Source organism: Pinus tabuliformis, chromosome 5_1, assembly GCF_031772625.1.
Source record: "Pinus tabuliformis cultivar Carrire ecotype Pingquan chromosome 5_1, CPIR1, whole genome shotgun sequence".
NCBI classification, from domain to species: Eukaryota; Viridiplantae; Streptophyta; class Pinopsida; order Pinales; family Pinaceae; genus Pinus; species Pinus tabuliformis.
In genome coordinates, this window is record NC_142305.1 from 431115200 (window position 1) to 431134202 (window position 19003).

Consider the following 19003-nt stretch of genomic DNA (forward strand, 5'->3'; position numbering starts at 1 on the left):
AGAATCCAATTTGGATCAGACTGGTGGCATTGGAAAGAGGACACAGAGGGTTACTACAGATTGCAATTTTAGAACTTAAAGATCCGAAAGTACAGAGTTATAGTCGTTTCAATATCGAGCTCCTAAAATCAAGAAAAAGCAAGATGAGGAATTTTGATGGCAAGGATCCGGTAAATTGGATACTTCAGATGGAGAAATATTTTGATATACATGGTGTACCACTATTACAAAAGGTATGTATTGCATCTTCATATTTAGAACCGGATCAATTTTTATGGTATGAAGGGTTTTGTTCTCATAAACAACTTGTTACATGGTCAATTTTCATGGAGGAAATGATAGCACATTATGAGGATACAAAGAGCAACACCTTCTTTAGAGCAACACCACAACAATTGGAAAGAGTAAAAGGGCTTTGTGACATAGTGGAAAGAAAAATTATGGAAACCAGGAAGCATACCCCTCACAACTATAAAGATGGAAGTGTTGTTTCTCCTAGCCTTCCACAACCTACAAGGGTTACACCACAACAATTGGAAGAAAAAAGAGAAAAAGGGCTTTGTTACAATTGTGATAGCAAATGCACTAAAGGTCTTAAGTGTGCTGAAAATAAATTATTTTACATAGAATATGAAGAGGAGGAAGAAAAGGATCAAGAAACATCAAAAGAAGAAGACATACGCCAAGACCCCACCCCAGAGAAAGAAGAAATGAATCAGACCATATCTTGTAAAGCATTGGCAAGAATTACCACTCCTCAAACTCTCAAGATAAAAGGACATATCAAGAAGAAAAAGGTGCAAGAAGTGAAATATCACATCGAGAAAGAAGAAATGAATCCAACCATATCTTGTAATTCATTGCTCGAAATTACCACTCCTCAAACTATCAAGATAGAAGGACATATCAAGAAGAAAAATGTTCAAGAAGTGAAAGATCACCTCGAGCATCAAGAAATGAATCCGACCATATCTTGTAAAGGATTAGAAGAAATTACCACTCCTCAAACTCTAGAGATAGAAGGACATATCAAGAAGAAAAGGGTTCAAGCAATGAAAGATCACATCGAGCATCAATAACAAGTTCTCCGAATTTTAAAGGATAATGCCACTTCGGTGCAAAATCAAATGAAACAACAGGTATATCAACATCGTAGTGAAAAATATTTTGATGTAGGTGATTAGGTATTTTTACTGCTACATCTAAAGCAAGCTATTAATGAGAACGAAATGTTGGTGATACTACATGAACCTAAAAAATGGTGACCTTACCGAATGGGAAGACTCTTCAAGGATGAGGATGTAGAAGCATTGTTTTGTGCTATTTCTATTATCCAACTAGATTGGATAAACAAATCAAGGGATGAATGGAAGAAGGATGAAGAAGTATTGCCACTTATTCAAAAGTTGCAAAAGATCCCAATTCAAACAATATTGCTAGAAAGTGAAGAGTAAGGAAAAATCATATTGGAACCTGGAGCAGTTACAGAAACAAGAACCCGACAGCTACGAAATTGATCAAATTCAGAGTATCTCATCAAGTGGAAGAACTTACCCGCTGAAGATTCCACATGGGAGGATAATAATTTTATACAGAAGCATCAAGAACTACTCAAGCATTGAGGACAACGCTTTTTGAAGGAGAGAGGCATGTTAGGCCCCTATACTACTAGTGTAACCCCTTATTGTTATTAGTACAACCCACTTATTATATTGATTTACCCATGTAGTGCCCATATTGTTACTATTGTGCCCCATAAAAGCCCATTATTGTTAATATTGTGCCCTTACATTATTATTGTTATGTCGGCTCTGATTATGTTATGACCCCTTAGACTCCTATATATAGAAAGGAGGTCTTTTCATTTGTATCATCCAAGAATTGTTCATTTATGTAATGTAAAGGAGGTTGCCCCTCGAAGAGGCTGAATTCTAAGGCGTTGATCTCTCTTTTCTATCTTTTTGTGAGTTGGTTTCATAACACTATTATGATTGTCATACGATGCTTGTTGAGTCTTCTTCAGCTTCTTATCTCCCACTGTGGAAGCAAATGGCTTAGGCCTTGGCAACCTAGGTGCGGTAGTAGGCAACCCTGTGGGTACAGGTTGGGTCAGCTCCATCTCAGGGTGAGTTTCAATCATCCTCTCAATGATTATCTTACGGTTCCAATCAGGCAAGTTTGCGAATTCTGGATGTGAAATAATTTTCTCCCAATCCTTATCAGACATACAACACTGTTCTTAGCGCAAAGCAATGTGAAAAATCTTAAGGAAAATTCTCAGGAAGTGTTCAAATGCGGAGCAACATTTCATATTTATAGATCAATTTTAATTCAAATCCAATCATTCCCTCCATTTCCCATCATTTATACACTTTTGGTAGCAAATTTCCAAAGATATGCTCCATAAATGCTTTTTCCTCGCTTCCTTCAATGGAAAAATTGCCATCCAATCAACTAAAGTGCTTCCAACATTCACTTTTTGGCCAAGCTACATGGGGCCCATCCTCCTAGCACAGATCCTTCATCGCAACTCCCCTCTATGCCTTCCTTCGATTCGTCACACAACCCATTCACTTTTCCTTTCTAACTCTCAGGCAATGTAGTTTATAGTCCCATACTTCCTTGCAACTTCCTGGAGTACTAATACTATCCCACAATCATATAGCCATTTCGTAGGGGGGCGATCACCCTTGTATAGCTTCAATCAACCTCCATTGACTTTTCCTGGAAATAATTTTCCATTCAGCTTCGTGAGATGAACTGCGCCTAGATCCATAATTTCCTGAACAACATATGGCCCCAGCCAATGCATTTGAAATTTTCCTCAGAACTTTGTGAACTTGTTGTCATATAGAAACACTAAATCCTCATTCTTTAAGGTGTGTTGTTTGATATGGTGATCATGCCATTCCTTTTCGCGGTCCTTCTGCACCAACTGATGAAATCCCACCTAGAAGCGATCCTCCTCCAAATAAACTAGTTGCGCGAGTCGTTCCTCCATGGTATTACGATCAGCCATATATGTAACTGTTTCATTCTGTAAACTTGGAAAAATGTATTCCATTGGCATTACAACCTCTTTCCCATATACCATTCTGGACGGTGTTTTCCCTGTCAATGTTTCACAAGTAGTTATGTACGCCCAGAGGACCGTTGGTATGCGCACATCACATTCATTTCGCTTCGCGTTGCAAATCTTCGTCAAAGTGCTTTCCAGAATTTTATTGAAGGATTCCACTGTACCATTCACTTGAGGGTGATAAGGTGTCCTCTTCTAGTGATACATCTAGAATTCTTCAAGCAAAGAAGAAATTGTTTCATTTAAGAAGTGTGAACCTCTATCTCCCATCAAGATCTTAGGGTAGCCAAACCGTGAAAAAATATACTCGAAGATGAACTTTGTAGTTGTGGCCACAGTAAAATCCTTCACAGGTTGTGCCTAAACTGATCTTGTTAAATATTCAGTCACTGTAATGATATATTTGGCCCCTCTCTTTTTCCCAAGTGGTTGTATTGGTCCTACAAAGTCTATTTCCTGCTTATCAAATGCCCGCAATGTCACTTATGGATTCAAAGGAAATTCATCTCTTCACGAAAATCTCCCCATCCTCTGACAGACATCACATGCCCTACAATATGTTTTGGAGTCCTTATGCACAGTCGGACACCAAAGTCCTACGTATAGGATTTTTTGTGCAGTTTCTTGTCCTGCATAATGTCCTCCTACAAATCCTCCATGCACTTCAGCAAGGATACTTTTTCGTTCATACTCCGAGACATATCTATGCAATATTTCATGAGATCCAATTTTGTATAAGTGCCTAGAAATAATGTAGAAATATGCAGCCCAGACCACCAATTCCTTCTTTTGTCGCATTGAATATCCATTAGGAGTTGTACCTATAGATAAGAATTAAATGATGTCTGTGAAATGATCATCTGCGACATGAACCCTAAAGAGTTGTGCATCAAGCAACCCTTCCTCCATATTTTTGGGCTCGTCCCCATTCTCATTTCGCTAGAGGTGATCTGGTCCAGCATTTAGGTGCCCTGGCTTCACAATTACTTCAAAGTCATATTCTTGGAAGAGCAGCAACCATCTGCAAATTCTTCCCCCCCAACTCAGGCTTATTGACCAAGTATTTCATAGAAGAATGGTATGTAGACATCTTGAAGTGCGCACCCAAAAAATAGTGCCTAAATTTCTATAGTGTATACACCATAGCTAACCCTTCACACTCTGTGGTTGAGTAATTATTTTCCACCTTTGACAAATTTAGCAATGTTAATGGATGGTCGATATCTCGTTTGCTTGGTTAGGTCACCACAGCTCCTAGTACTATGTAGGATACATCTGCATGGACCTAGAACTCCTTCCAGTCGGGGAACACTAAAATAGGTGTGGTGACCATTTTCTCCTTCAAAACATATAAATTCTTTTGGCAATCCTCATCCCAGCAAAAAATCACACATTTTTTTAGTAATCTTTCCATGGGCGCAGTGATCTGCTCATATGCCTTAATAAATTTCTTGTCGTACCCTGTGTGGCCCAATGTCGCGCGCAGTTGTTTGACATTATTTGGAGGCTCCAAATTAATAATAACGGCAACTTTGGCAGGGTCGACCATCAACCCCTACTTACAAACTACATGGCCCAACAGTATACGCAGAATATACATTTCTTCAAATCAAGGGAAATATGATACCTACGACACGTATCCAACATAAGGTGAAGACTGACAACATGTCTTTTTACTAACCCAAACACAATCCAATCAAAGAAGTAGACCTCCAAAAACTTGTTAATAAACTCCTTGAAGGTTGCGACTACCCCCCTAGTGTTATCGGGAAATCTAGTCTCTATGCAGAGCTGCTAGTCCCACTAAGACTGGTAGCTATCTTAGAAACAAACAAACTAAAACTACTTTCGTCTTCCTTTATGAGAAGTAGATAAGAGGGGAACAAAGGAGACCAACCTTTGTCTTGCGCTTGGTTCCTTGCTTGATTCCTCTCCCTTCTGATAGATCTTTGCCACTCGCTTCCTCGTCTACCCAGCTTCAAAGAGCACATGTGGAATCAAATCAGCATAACACTATCCAAGAACAGAGATCTACTATCATAAAAAATATAGGACCAGATATATATTGACCACACAAATGCATATATCATCAATCATACAAGAATGTGGAGGAAAACTTGAATAGCTTTATTAATATCAAGAATAGCAAAGAGGATTACAACCAATTTTTCTGACCTAGCGTCATCCTCTCAGCAAGAAATCCCTTCTTCACCTCATGAAAAGCTTAGATCACCCAACACTATGATGTTACACTAAGAAACCAGCAGCACTTCCTTACAAGATACAAAATTCCAGCCTCTGGATCTCTGGGATGAGGGATCCATATATAGATGATTGCAGGGAGGTGAGTTAGGTTCTGAGATTTGATTAGTGTCCTCTCTTTGATAGTTCTTGATTCCACTTGGAGATTGATGATCTCTTACTCATCCCTGGGCGAATGCAGAGAGGCAAGTGTCACAAGAGAAGTTTCTGGAAGATTCCATGATCCTCCACCTTGCAAATTGACTCTGCCATTTGTCCACTCTCACCCATCGCACCCCATAAAAGGGCTTTTCAGTACGCATCGCACCTCCCGTGTGCATTTAGGTGGGATGTAGCGCACTTTGACCATGGAGCAGGTGAGATGGTCTAGCTTTGACCAGTTCTGAGTAGTTTTTCATGGAGAACTTCTGGGAGATGATGTAATCAGCTAACCTTGTTCTTTTAGGGGTTGGAACAACACTTTTAGGGACTTAGGAGCCCTTGGTTTATGGACATATATGATTGGGGTTGCAGTGCCCAAAAATGTCTATAACAGTTGCCCCCTAAAGCATGAGGTCGTTAATCTTTTGATGTCGGGTGAAATGCTTTATCATGAGGATCCAAAGTTTTTTCGAGCTAGAAGGCGACCTGTAATAAGATACAATACAACACATTATCTTCATAATATTTTCATGATCTAGCTGAGGCGAGCATTCCCATGCTCAGCTTTATAAATTCATTTTCATGTACATAAGACAGACAATCGTCTGTGTGCAAACTGATGATTCTGGTAGAGCCATCATCCCTTGGATTGGATGATTATCTGTGCAACAATGATGTACATTTGATGCCTTTATTTTCCTGAATATATATCACATCCGGATGGATGAAATTAGATCTGGGGTCTTCAATCTCATTCGATCTTCACTCAAAGTACAAGTCGATCCATGTGAGAGATGTTCTGGAGTCGAACATGGAAAGACATCGCCTGATTACCAGCCAGTGATGTAAGTTGTTAACAGGCACGAGAGGAATCATCGATTATGATGATGACCCTCAAGCTACGACAGTACAATTCACGTGGTGTGAAAAAGGGACTTGGTGTTGAACACCACGTAAAATCTTTCGATCGAAGGCCATTGACGTAAACCTGTCGCCAGAAGTGAGAAACTTGCCATTGAGGCATGCAAGCTTCAAAGTACTGAAAGGGTTGCTCCTAGATCGACTTCCTGGATAATGAACTCATGTCGAAAAGAAGAAATCCGTCATAGGAGGGCCTTAATGAATCCCACATCTATGACACGGAACATAGCAAATGATTTTAATGGAGGTGAAAACGATCTGATGATATAAGGTTCAGGGTGGCGGTCATGAAAGAATGGAGCGTAAATTTATTGCAGTGGATGAGACACAGGTGAATACTCTGAGCGACTTCTCTTGAACATATCGGCGACACTGACATGATGGATTGGTAGCGTTAACCCAAAATGTGGATGGTGTGATGGACCAATGGTGATATGACCAGTGAACGGAACAACCCAACCCGACTCGGATGCGGAGTGAAAGTGTCATGTTCAAGAGCGACTTGCTACCAATAAAGATTCTTCAAGTTTTCTTCCCAATTTTTCCCTAGTCATTGATGACTAGTACCTCTTTATTTTTTTCAAGCTTGAGGAGGATAACATATGATTGTTCTATAAGTTGCCCTTCGGGCAAACCCATCGCTATGTTTTAATGAGCCTAGCGATAGTGAAACTCGTTCTTGTCTGTATGGACAATTTTGTCGCTATTTGGTTTTAACGAGGTTAACGACAAAGATAACTCGGTCCTTTTCAATTTTAGAGAGTCTGAAAGGGACATAAAGAAAACTCCAATAATCCTTTTTTTTCTTATAATCCCTTAAGTCCGAAAAAGTATAAAATAATACAAAAGGGATGAATTTTCGGTAATTTTAACGAGCCGAACAAAACAAGCGCTCGATCTTTTTGTGTAATAATCCCTCAGGTCGAAAAAGATTAAAATCTAAAGGAGGGATAACACTTCCAGTCACTTTAACGAGCTAGAGAGGCCAATTACTCGGCAATCTTTTCATATTTTACGAGTCAGATGAAAAGAGCTTAAAGGAGACTCGTTTTTCGAGGAACGAGTGATAAATTCGGGTAGCAGCTAATTCCAGGTAAGGTTTGGAATTTTCCAATCACGACAGTGTCACAAGGATGGCTAATAGGATCACTCTTCGCAGTTGTTCCTCAAAAAGGGTAAACAATCAAATGGAGGTGAATGGTCGGCTAGTACAGAGTGGAGGTGATGATGAGAACACGACCAAGGCTTCAAAGGCTGATGATAATGCATTCACGATGGTTATTTACCGGAAATTGGTTCATTTTTTAATGAATGAGCTAAAACTCTGGGGAAACATTTGCTCACTGCTTATGTTTAATTTTTAACGAGCTTGAAATCCACATAAAAACTGCTCGATCCAGTCGTATGATAAGGATGTATCATCTAAGAGAGCATTTTTTATGGAGCTTGCACCTTACATAGCTTTGCCCCACATCCTTTCTTTATGAAAGTTAGGAAACGACCAACCGTACGAGTTTAAAGGCTTAGAGGACCTACAAATTTAAAAAAATAAATGGTCGCTCTTTGCTTGCATGCCAAAAGGTTTGCATGCCCTCAGGTATAGTGAAGTAGAGTTTCCCAGGTTACCCCTCAATTTGCAGACAAAACATTGTTTTATCGGGAAAGGCCTACCTTTTCTAGGTTACCCCTCAATTTGCAAACAAAACATTTGTTCTATCAGGAAAGGCCTACCTTCTGACAGAGGTATCTTATTCCGATCTAATTCCATATCAAACCAGTCATATATCCTTCGCGGGAACCTACCCTATGCCCAAGGTTTTCCTACCGAAACAGACCAGGGTGCATGCCCCCTGGATTTCAGTCATGTCCTCCCGAATCACTCGCGCTCATCAGGTGGACGGACTGGGGATTGATGAGACATTCCTTGTGCGAAAAGACCATTCAGGGATGGTATTTGACTATTTTCTATGTGTGAGCTAGGGAATGAAAGCTGGTCTACGAGCTTGACCACTCTTCCTTCATGCGGAAAACACATTACTCTAAAGAGTGAAGAGACAATGGCTCCCATGCAATAAATATAGTCGCGTCCAAGGAGTAGATAATAATCTAGGGGTCCTTGGACTACCATTACGTTCATGTGAACGGTTTTCCTTCTCAATGTTATCGACACATTGGGAAGGATCCCTAATGGTCGACTGGTTCCTTTGTCAAAGCCTGTTAGATTTCTCATCTCAGGCAAAAGCGACGGCGAACCAAGCACTTTCCAAGTAGTTGAGGAAAGGATTCTCACAGAAGCCCCTTCATCTATGATGGTACCGGCCATGACCATTCTATATATTTGTGCAATGATTTGAAATGGTACACTAGTTAGTAAACAGGGTCTACCTAGTATATTCCAATCGAAGGAAACAACTAGATTGCTTGCAGGTGGGACCGAATAGACGGCCGGATATGACTCTGACGAACTTCCTTCCTGCGGTAGAGGAATGGGTAGACTGCCCCCATAATCATCGAACTCTGTGTTTATGAAGAGAATTTGAACGATGTCGTTCTTGTTCTCTCTAGTGACTATATCATCTGAAGATGGACCTTCTGAAGGCAAGACCAGGTCAACTGCCACCTTGACCTCTTGACTTTCGTCTGGTGTGAATTCAGATGGTTTATCTTCAATGATAGATGCTTCGACTGACCACAATGGCGTGTCAGTCGGATTTTCAACTAGTGATGGACTTGGTAAGAGTTTCTTATATCCAGGAGGAAGCTGTAACGATGAAACCGAACGGTCGTCCAAAACTCTTTTAGCCTCGTCTAGGAAGGGACAACGATGGACGGCATGATCGCCTTCACACAGTTTACAAGGGAATTTAATTTTCCTTTTCTGTCCCGACATTTTGCTCTCACTAGTTGACGATGTACTTTCAACATGATCATCAGAGGTTGTTGACACCAGATTGTGCAAACGAGGAGACCAGTCCCTTAAGATCCGAGGGATGCAAGGACAATCTCGATGATAGTGATCTCCTTTGCAAATGACACATGGATATTTAGGCTTTGACAATGCAGTGTGTGGATTTTCACTAGATGATGCCTGGTTGCCCCTTTTCACCTTTGGCTCCTTCTTCTTCTTCTCTTTCTTCTCCTTCCCCTTATTCTCCTTCTTAGTTACTTGATTTTTGGCTTTACCAGCTTCATCAAGCGAAGAGGAAGGAGGAGAGGGAGAACCGGATGAAGTAGAAGGTTGGGGGGTAGCTTTGGTATCGTCTAGTTGCTTACTTGATTGCTCAAAAATCATTGTCTTCTGAACGACATAGGTCGAGAAGAGCCATACGGGCAGGCCGATTGTCAATCCTAGAAGCGACAATGTGGCCATATGGGGTGCACCAACATCTCCCCAAGAGGAGAAAGGACTAGGATTTCCTCCAAGGGGAAATCCTTGGTTGGTGGACTCCATTTTTCTCAACCTAAGACCAATGTAGGAAAGGTGATGTTTATTCCAATTAAATAAATTTTAGACGCTTTGACAAACTTGTTTTTTCAATTTTTAAGAGTCGAGAAAAAACAAAAGATGACTCTAGTCGCCTTCGATTTTTAATGAGCTTGAAGTGACAAGTGCTCAGATGGACCTTTTCCTTTAAGGAGTCTAAAAAGGAACGAAAGAGACTACTCTGGAAATCTAGATAGAGGGATTACCAAACCAATCACAAAACTGCAGAATACTTTTTACGGTACGACAGTCAATCTTCCTGAATGTTGTGTTCAGTGCATTACGATCGATAGGGTGGCAGACACGGCTTCCTCTGGATAAAGGATATAGCTTATTGTGGTCTCCCAATATATACTCGACGGTATGTGGGAGCACAAGTCCGTACTGGCACTTGTCGTCTCAAAGTGGAGGAATCACCCAACCAGCAATGAAAACAACAGCTACCAGGCTTTACGACGCCGGAATACGTCTCCAGCCTAGACTTCTAAATGTTGTGCGTTAGGTTCCGAAGCGTTTTTAGATTCATTAAATTTATTTTACAGTTGATCTTGTTTAAGAAATTTTCCTTTCAGGTTCACCGCGTGATGTAGATATACAATTCCTAAAATGAAATCTAAGATGATAAACAATTGTTTAATCTTCTTTTTGCAATGAAAATCCTAGCTACTAAAGAAAGAGAGATGATATTCTTTCAACATAGAGCAGAGAGCACACACTATATGCACTGTCCTAAATCAAACCAACAAACAGTCTAAATGCAAATGCACATGCATGTATTTGTTTTCAGCCTTCTTAATGTGTGAATGATAAAAAGAAAGCTAAGCGCAAATATGAATTATTTTTCAAAGCGACATTACTAACAAGCTTCTTTTCAAGACAAAATGAAGACAATGATGACACTTTGCGATTTAGAATGGGAAACTTGCTTTCGACACTTGAAAAACTACTAATTCAAATCAAATACAAGATTAACAGTGTAATCAACTATAAAGAACAATCGGATTCTCTTCTATGACTGAAAACGACACTTCCAAATCAAGAAACGACAGTTCAATTACACTACTTCTTTGTAAAAGAGAACTGAAAATGGCTCACAATACATAAAAACATTTACATTTCTTTACACAATGGAGGCAGAATAATGGCAAGGAAGGGGGTTTCCGGAGAGGTATACTAACTATAGACAGCAAAACTCGTGAATAGAGCTGAAAAGTGTGAAGAAAAACCAAAGTCTGGAGGCAAAATTAGCCTTCTCTAATCAGCGCACCTGTTACACAGGGATTCCAGTATGCATCCCACCTACAGCACATGGGAAGTTCAATGCATACTGATATCCTTGAAGAGAGGATGCGATGGTACAGTGCGAGACTTTTGATCCAGTTCTTGATCACAGTTTGCAGCACAGTTCAGGGATTTAGGCCGAGCAAGTGATAATCAGTAAATAAATCATAGGGGTAGATCTAAGGAGGTTACTCTAGCCACCACAAGGGCAATTAGAGAGTTTTTAAATCGATTGTTCAGTTCATAAACAAAACCCGAACATAGACTGAAGCAGCATTGATCTACTTTGCACTTGCATAGCAAATGCAGTTCGAAGGCTAGCTGGCTTGACTTCAGGCTCCGTCTGTAAGTTTATAAAGCAAAAAAATATAGACAAACAAACAATCTATTTGCTCCCCAGAGGAGTCGCCATTTTGTTATTGGGAAATCTAGTGTCTATGCAGAGATGCTAGTCCCACTAAGACTGGTAGTTATCTTAGAAACAAACAAACTAAAACTACTTTTGTTTTCCTTTATGAGAAGTAGATAAGAGGGGAACAAAGGAGACCAACCTCTATCTTGCGCTTGGTTCCTTGCTTGATTCCTCTCCATTTTGATAGATCTTTACCACTCGCTTCCTCGTCTACCCAGCTTCAAAGAGCACCTGTGGAATCAAAATAGCATAACACTATCCAAGAACAGAGATCTACTATCATAAACAATATAGGACCAGATATATATTGACCACACAAATGCATATATCATCAATCATACAAGAATGTGGAGGAAAACTTGAATAGCTTTATTAATATCAAGAATAGCAAAGAGGATTACAACCAATTGTTCTAACCCAGCGTCATCCTCTCAGCAAGAAATCCCTTCTTCACCTCATGAAAAGCTTAGATCACCCAACACTATGATGCTACACCAAGAAACCAACAGCACTTCCTTACAAGATACAAAATTCCAGCCTCTAGATCTCTGGATGAGGGATCCATATATAGATGATTGCAGGGAGGTGAGTCAAATTTTGAGATTTGATTAGTGTCCTCTCTCTGATAGTTCTTGATTCCACTTGGAGATTGATGATGTCTTACTCATCCCTGGGCGAATGCAGAGAGGCAAGTGTCACAGGAGAAGTTTCTGGAAGATTCCATGATCCTCCACCTTGCAAATTGACTCTGCCATTTGTCCACTCTCGCCCATCGCACCCCATAGAAGGGATTTTCAGTATGCATCGCACCTCCCATGTGCATTTATGTGGGATGCAGCGCACTTTGACCATGGAGCAGGTGAGATGGTCCATCTTTGACCAGATTTGAGTAGTTTTTCATGGAGAACTTCTGGGAGATGATGTAATCAGCTTACCTTGTTCTTTTAGGGGTTGGAACAACACTTTTAGGGACTTAGGAGCCCTTGGTTTATGGACATATATGATTGGGGCTGAAGTGCCCAAAAATGTCTATAACACCTAGGGAATATTGCAGGGGCATTCTTAAGTCCAAAAGGCATAACTGTATACTGGAAACGCCCTCATTGAATAGTGAATGTAGTATTACTTCTATCCTCTGATGCAATCTTGATCTAATGGTAACCTAAGAACCCATTAGTAAATGAATAAGCTTCCTGACCTCCAACATTTTCTAGTACTTCATCTGTGAATGGTGTAGGAAATGGATCATGGACACAAACATCATTCAACTTCCTCAATTCTACGCGTATCCAAATTTCACCCCACATTTTCTTTTCTTGAACCACCATAGGACTAACCCAGTTTGATTCCTCGTTCAATAATCCCAGCTACAAACATATTATTTAATTCCCCGCACATGTTTTCTTTATACTTAGGAATAAACTGGTAGGGGCATTGCTTCACTGGCTTCACATCTGGCTTTAAAGTGATCTTCATGACACCCAGATCCCCTACTATCCCTTTTAAATCAAAGAACTTAGTGGGAAACAAGTCCTGATATTCCAATAATAGCTCCATGACTTTGTCCATTGTATCTTCATCCCAATAGTCGCATATATTTTCAAACTTCGGTTGCGTTTCTGATCGAATATTCACCTGCTTGGTCTTCAAAGGTTGTCCAATATCAGGAACCTCTGCCTTAGGCCCTATGACTTCACGCGATCCTTCCAACTCAAGAATATTGATGTTCTTGGGATCTTCCTCACCTTCCTCAGTGGTCACATTGTAGCATTTAAGCGCATGGCGCAACTACATACTCCAATCTGGCTGTACCCATGTAATAGGTTCTTCGGGCATTCTAAATATTGTAGCTTTGATCTCTTGTAATGCTTCATCAATGCACTGAAATCCATCTTCAAAGCTAAAAGAAAATAGAAAGCTTTCTTTCAAAACATCCCATTCTGTGATTCCATCTCGCAGCTCCGTTTCCAGATACCATTTCATCGGAATCGTATCCAAAGTGTGGCAAAATATATTAACCCATTCTAGTTGCAGTTCTTCTCCCCATGCTTTCGTCCATCGAGTGAGATGCTCACGCGGATCATCCTTCCCTGTGTATTTCTTTGTAATGTGGGTATTGGCATACCCAAACCGTAGCCTCATCATCCACTAATATTCCTTCCAATCGGAAAAGTTGTTTTTGTGCGTACCCCACCATCTAGCAAGCGTAGCTCACAGCACGATGTCTAGTGCTTGGAACTGTTGTTCCTCTGGTACATCCCTTTCAAATTTATCCAGAAATAAATTGACATCTTCTAAACCATCATAATACGGTAAGTTGCATACCTTCTTGGATATACATCGGAGTGACTTTGTAATCCTGTTGCATCACAGCGACGATACCTCATGAAACCTGGTTTGCTAGTGTTCGAGCTCCTCATCTGAACCTGAATTACAGGAGCTATCATTTTCCCACATAATTCACCCATCCATTATAGGGTTTATCCAATCTTCATCCCACAATGTTAGCTTATATATCTACTCAATATCGTCGTCGTCCTTATAATCGCGAACTGGTTCAGTATATCGCACACCCTCGATTTGATTGAATGGCACAATAACCCTTAGTTCTTTCTCTTCAATTTTCATACTGCACTTCTTCAGGTTGATGACCGCGTTCATATCAAAGGCCAATCAATGCGAAGCAACACTAGGTATGGGTTAACATCATCAACTAATTCAATTACTTTAAAATTGGCTATGGCGCATGCCCCTTCAATATCCACTGTCACCCCATATAGGTGCTCCATAGGAATAACCTTTTGTTGATTCACCATTCTTAGTTGGATCAAGGACCATTATAGTGTAGGTCTCCCCATTCTCTCCCAAGTTTGTTTTGGCAAAATGCTCGCATCATGACCCAAATCAAGGATTACTTGGTCCATCTCGGATTCTCCGATTTGTGTAGTCAGCCTCATCTCGCGACCCGTTCTCTTCATACTTTCTTCCACCTTGTGTATTGTGCGTTGTTCAGGAAAAGGTTTATTATTGCCAATACAGTTATATATCAATTCCTATAGCTCTTCTACTACCCTTTTATCCCTTAGGAGATTCATGCAGGTTTCTAAAAATGATGCTAACAATTAGGGGTCTGTTTCTTATGCGGTATTGATTCCTTCAAACTTTTCCATGTGTGTACCCTAGGTTCTTGATGTAGAAGCTTCTGTGAAGCTCTTCTTGGCCTCCATAAAATTCTCCTTTTCTTTACCTAAACCGAACCCAACTTCTTTATCAGCAGCCTTACCTACCCATCCATCTGCTTCTGGTTGTTTCCCCTTATCCTCCTGAGTAGAAATACCGCTTCACATAACAATATTGACACTGGTTCCATCTTCATGAGGCTCTGATCTCATCATCTCAATGTTTTGCATAGCTTTCTGGGTCTGAGTCTTCTTCTCTTGCATCTTCATGATAAGTATTGGGTAATCTTCTATGACATGGTCAAACTGTCAACAATATTGACAAGAAGGGTGTGTTAGATTCTAACAATCACATGCAAAATGACCTGCTTCTCCTCGTCCTCTTCCTTGACCTTGGAACCCTCCGTGTGCTATCGTTATGCCTTGATCCTGTTGAGTATGCACTTTTTTCTTCATTGTATACATGGGGTTATGTCCATCATCAACTCATAACTTCAACAATGGTAATCATCATGACCTACAAATTTTCAAAAATTGAAAAACAATTGTTGGGGAATCTGTACAAACTTTTGAAGTGGATGACAATTATCTGTCGCATCCTGTCCTATAACCTGGAAAATAGCGCACCTTGGTACTACTCCTATGCTCGGTCCAGTAGTATATTCTAACTTCAAGGGGATAGGGCCTCCCAAATTAATATAATTTTGATACACCGGGCAATGGTCCTTATCATGACCATGGCCTTTTCATTTCAAACACCAAATTATGCGCAAATCTCATTTTGGACTTTTTTCCTTTTTTTACGCTCTGCAATCCATATGGAAGCTAGCCAACTATGACTGAATCTATTGCAGTCCCAGATTCATATCCTGAATGGGTGAAGCTTTCAACATCATAGCAATCTCTAATGCTTCATCCTGCGTCCCAATTTTCTATTGTGATAGCGGAAATCTCAGATGAGGTAATATTGAAGCAATATGCCAATCCCTATGTTGATCATTCGTGATCTGCATATTATCCTGCTAGAGTAGACACTTCACCCTCTGATCAAAGTCCTAAGTAGACTCATTCCCCTTCTTTTGGATCTCTTTGACATCTATCGCTGACTGGGCTTGCGAATTAGGTTTATTAAATTCATTGTTTAACACTTCATGCATTTATTTCAGAGTCACATTTGGATGAGTAAAAAAATACTTGATATACTAGCTCAGTGCTCTATCTTGTAGTGTTGTAACTAGTTGCACCTTCTTCAAGTCATCATCTGTAATCTACTTTAACTTCCATACTATATCTGCTACAAACCAAAACTGTTCAGGGTCTTAAGTCCCCAGAGCCTTAAACATGGGCATCTTCATTGCGTTCGCCTTGTTAAATAGTGGAGGTGGAGGTGGTGGTGGAGGTGTAGGTGTGTGAGGAAGAGGTGGAGGACGAGGTGGAGTGGATGGATGTGGTATTCCTACAATACCCTGACATACAGTTTGCAGCGCACCTCGCGATGTTCTTAGAATACTACTTTCTTTGTCACTATCAGACGATCCCAATAGAGGAATGTATTCCACAACAGAATCTAGACTCCTTCTTAGTGGTCTTCAACTTCGCGTAGTCCCAAACATTAATTCAATGTCATAACCTGTTTCTCACACAATAACATTTTAATCCATGTCTTCAAGGACTTCAGATACTTACCTCTTGGCCCCTTAAAGAACCTGTGTTCGACTTCGCTATGGTAGACATATCAATCACGAACTCAATAATGAATCCTCCCAGAAAACTATCGATCCAGTAATAGACAACCCGCCATGATGTTGTTTTCTGAAGCTTCTAGATGGTTCACCAGTTTTGGAGTCCACAGAATAGGGTTATCCAGCTTCAATGTACTCTAATTGTCTGCCAATTTAGACAACCATTCGTTTAATTCACACAGAAAAGAGAAGAAGAAAATTTCGTGTTCGTCCATGTATAGGTATCTTAAGCCACTCTTCGTTTGACAGGCGCATATTCTTGTTTTCCTGGGCTGTAAATTTGTGTAGCTTCTGATCTATCCACTTCTTGATCTCCTTATTAGTTGGAAACCATTTATTTGACATCATACATTCCTCAGACAAATCTTGGTCCTAACAACAAAACCATTATTAGCTTGAGCGGGTTTGGACCCAGGTTCAGGGTTAGTTGTGCAAACCAACAAAACCCTTCATTGTTGGCCCTTTCGGCAACAACCCACATAGCACAAGCTGCAATCTCACCCGAAGCAGTATCAGGTTATGAAAGAAACTAGGTTTCTACATCTAGAGGTCTGTGTGAGGGGTTTCTATTACTTCTAGGTCTTTATCCCAACCTTCATGAACTCTAACCCTTGAAATGTGGAAATTAAGAGAACTTATAGATAAGAACTTCTAATTCTACGTCGATTGATTTAAACATTCTTAACATCAAGTAATATAACAGATCTACTACTTTCACGCATCAATTAAGTGTTTCTTAAGACAAATGCAGAAAACAAATAAAATACATAGAAAATGTAGAAGTAAACATAAAGGCACAAATACACAGATATTGCTCCAAAATAATCTTTATTATCATCATCCCTTCTGTTACAGACTCTTTCTTCCCTAAGCACACACCTACAGGGGCCCGTACACTCAGCTGTGGACTTACCAAGGTATCTGCGCACACAGCTGCATGAGCCTTCCCCTTTGCTAAGTACAGAAAATAGACTTCTCTGCCTTAGATCACTTGCCCATACATAGATCTTCAATTATTGACTGACTTCTTATGACTCGCTATGACTCCTTTATATAGCTTCTTTCATTACCATACTTTCGTTCGTGAACCATGGGCAGGTCAAAAAACATCTTAATTACTAACAAACTAAGGGGATTTGACCTTCCTAAATCCCCTTTGACTCCTACGACCTTCACGCTCCACTTCCTCAAAATGCAGAGACTTTACAAATAAAAAAAAAAAATAAAAATATTACAAAATTTACCCCAGGGGACCCTATCCAAACACATAGTCCATGAACTTCATCTGTGGAGTCTTCCCAAGGGTTTCTCCAGTGAATCGTACTAACTCCAGCAATAAATTTGTGAAGGGGCCATACTTTGCATCCTTTGACTCTTTCACTGGTGATTCATTCAGTTTTCTTGGTGGAATATACGGTGGGTGAGGTGATTGAAATGTTGCGCCATCCATTTCCATTTGCACTTGCTCTGCTTCATCTTCACTATCTCTCACTTGTTCAGGCTACTCAACAGGTCCCTTATCCTATTTTTTCTCCATTATCTATTCTTTGGTAATTTTATTTTGCGAGGATCTATGTTGTGTGCATGATGATGTCGTTGCGGGTCATGCTACTACGGGCATATCAGATTACGTTGCTTCAAATGTTGCTTCCATGACTCCAGCTAAGTGGTGGGCTCCAGTATTGTAGCAATAATGCTACAACTACTGGAGCTTCCTTCTCTAATTTTATCAACCCGGTAGTTCGTAACAAACTTGGAAGCGACGGTGCTGTATGCACAAGTACTAGCACTTGTCGCAGCTGTCACTTGGTCAGCTGGCACAAGTCCGCTAGGGCTCAAGCCAACTTCTATATGTTCTCAGAAGAAGCTTTCTAAATGATGAACGAAGGCTATCTCAAAGGAAAGTAACCTACTTTGCAAGAATGAACTGAAAGCCAACCAAAAATGGAAACCCTAGTAAACCCTAATCTGACTAGTTTAATCTCTATGATGCAATGGTGGGAGTGCAAACTTCTAGAAATGATGCCATTACTTCTAGTGAGATGAGATGCATGAATTTAAACTACTTTCATGGAAGAGAACATGTTTTTGTATTTTTGCTCAAGTGGGTGGAGTCATTGTGATTGTGCTTCTTACTAGGTCTTGACTGTGCAGGGGTAGTTCAAAGGGAGGAAGGCTTGAGAAAGGTCAGGAGGGCTCTAAGAGGTTCCAGGGGATCCCTCACATCATTCCACAGAAGTCCACAACGTTCAGGTGCTTGGCAACCGTGTTTGCAGGCTTCTACAGGATGTCTGTAGGGGATCCTACAGGAAACTCAGGATTTCTACAGGAAGTCTGCTAACTTCTACAGGATGTCCTACAGTCGGAGTTTTGGGTGATGGAGGAGCGAAGGAACTGTATGGATGGATGGGTAAGATGAAAGAGGAGCTTGAGATGGCCTATGGACAGAGAGATGAGGTGGAGAGAGAGAGGATAGAGCTGGTTGGTCGATAGAAGGGTAGA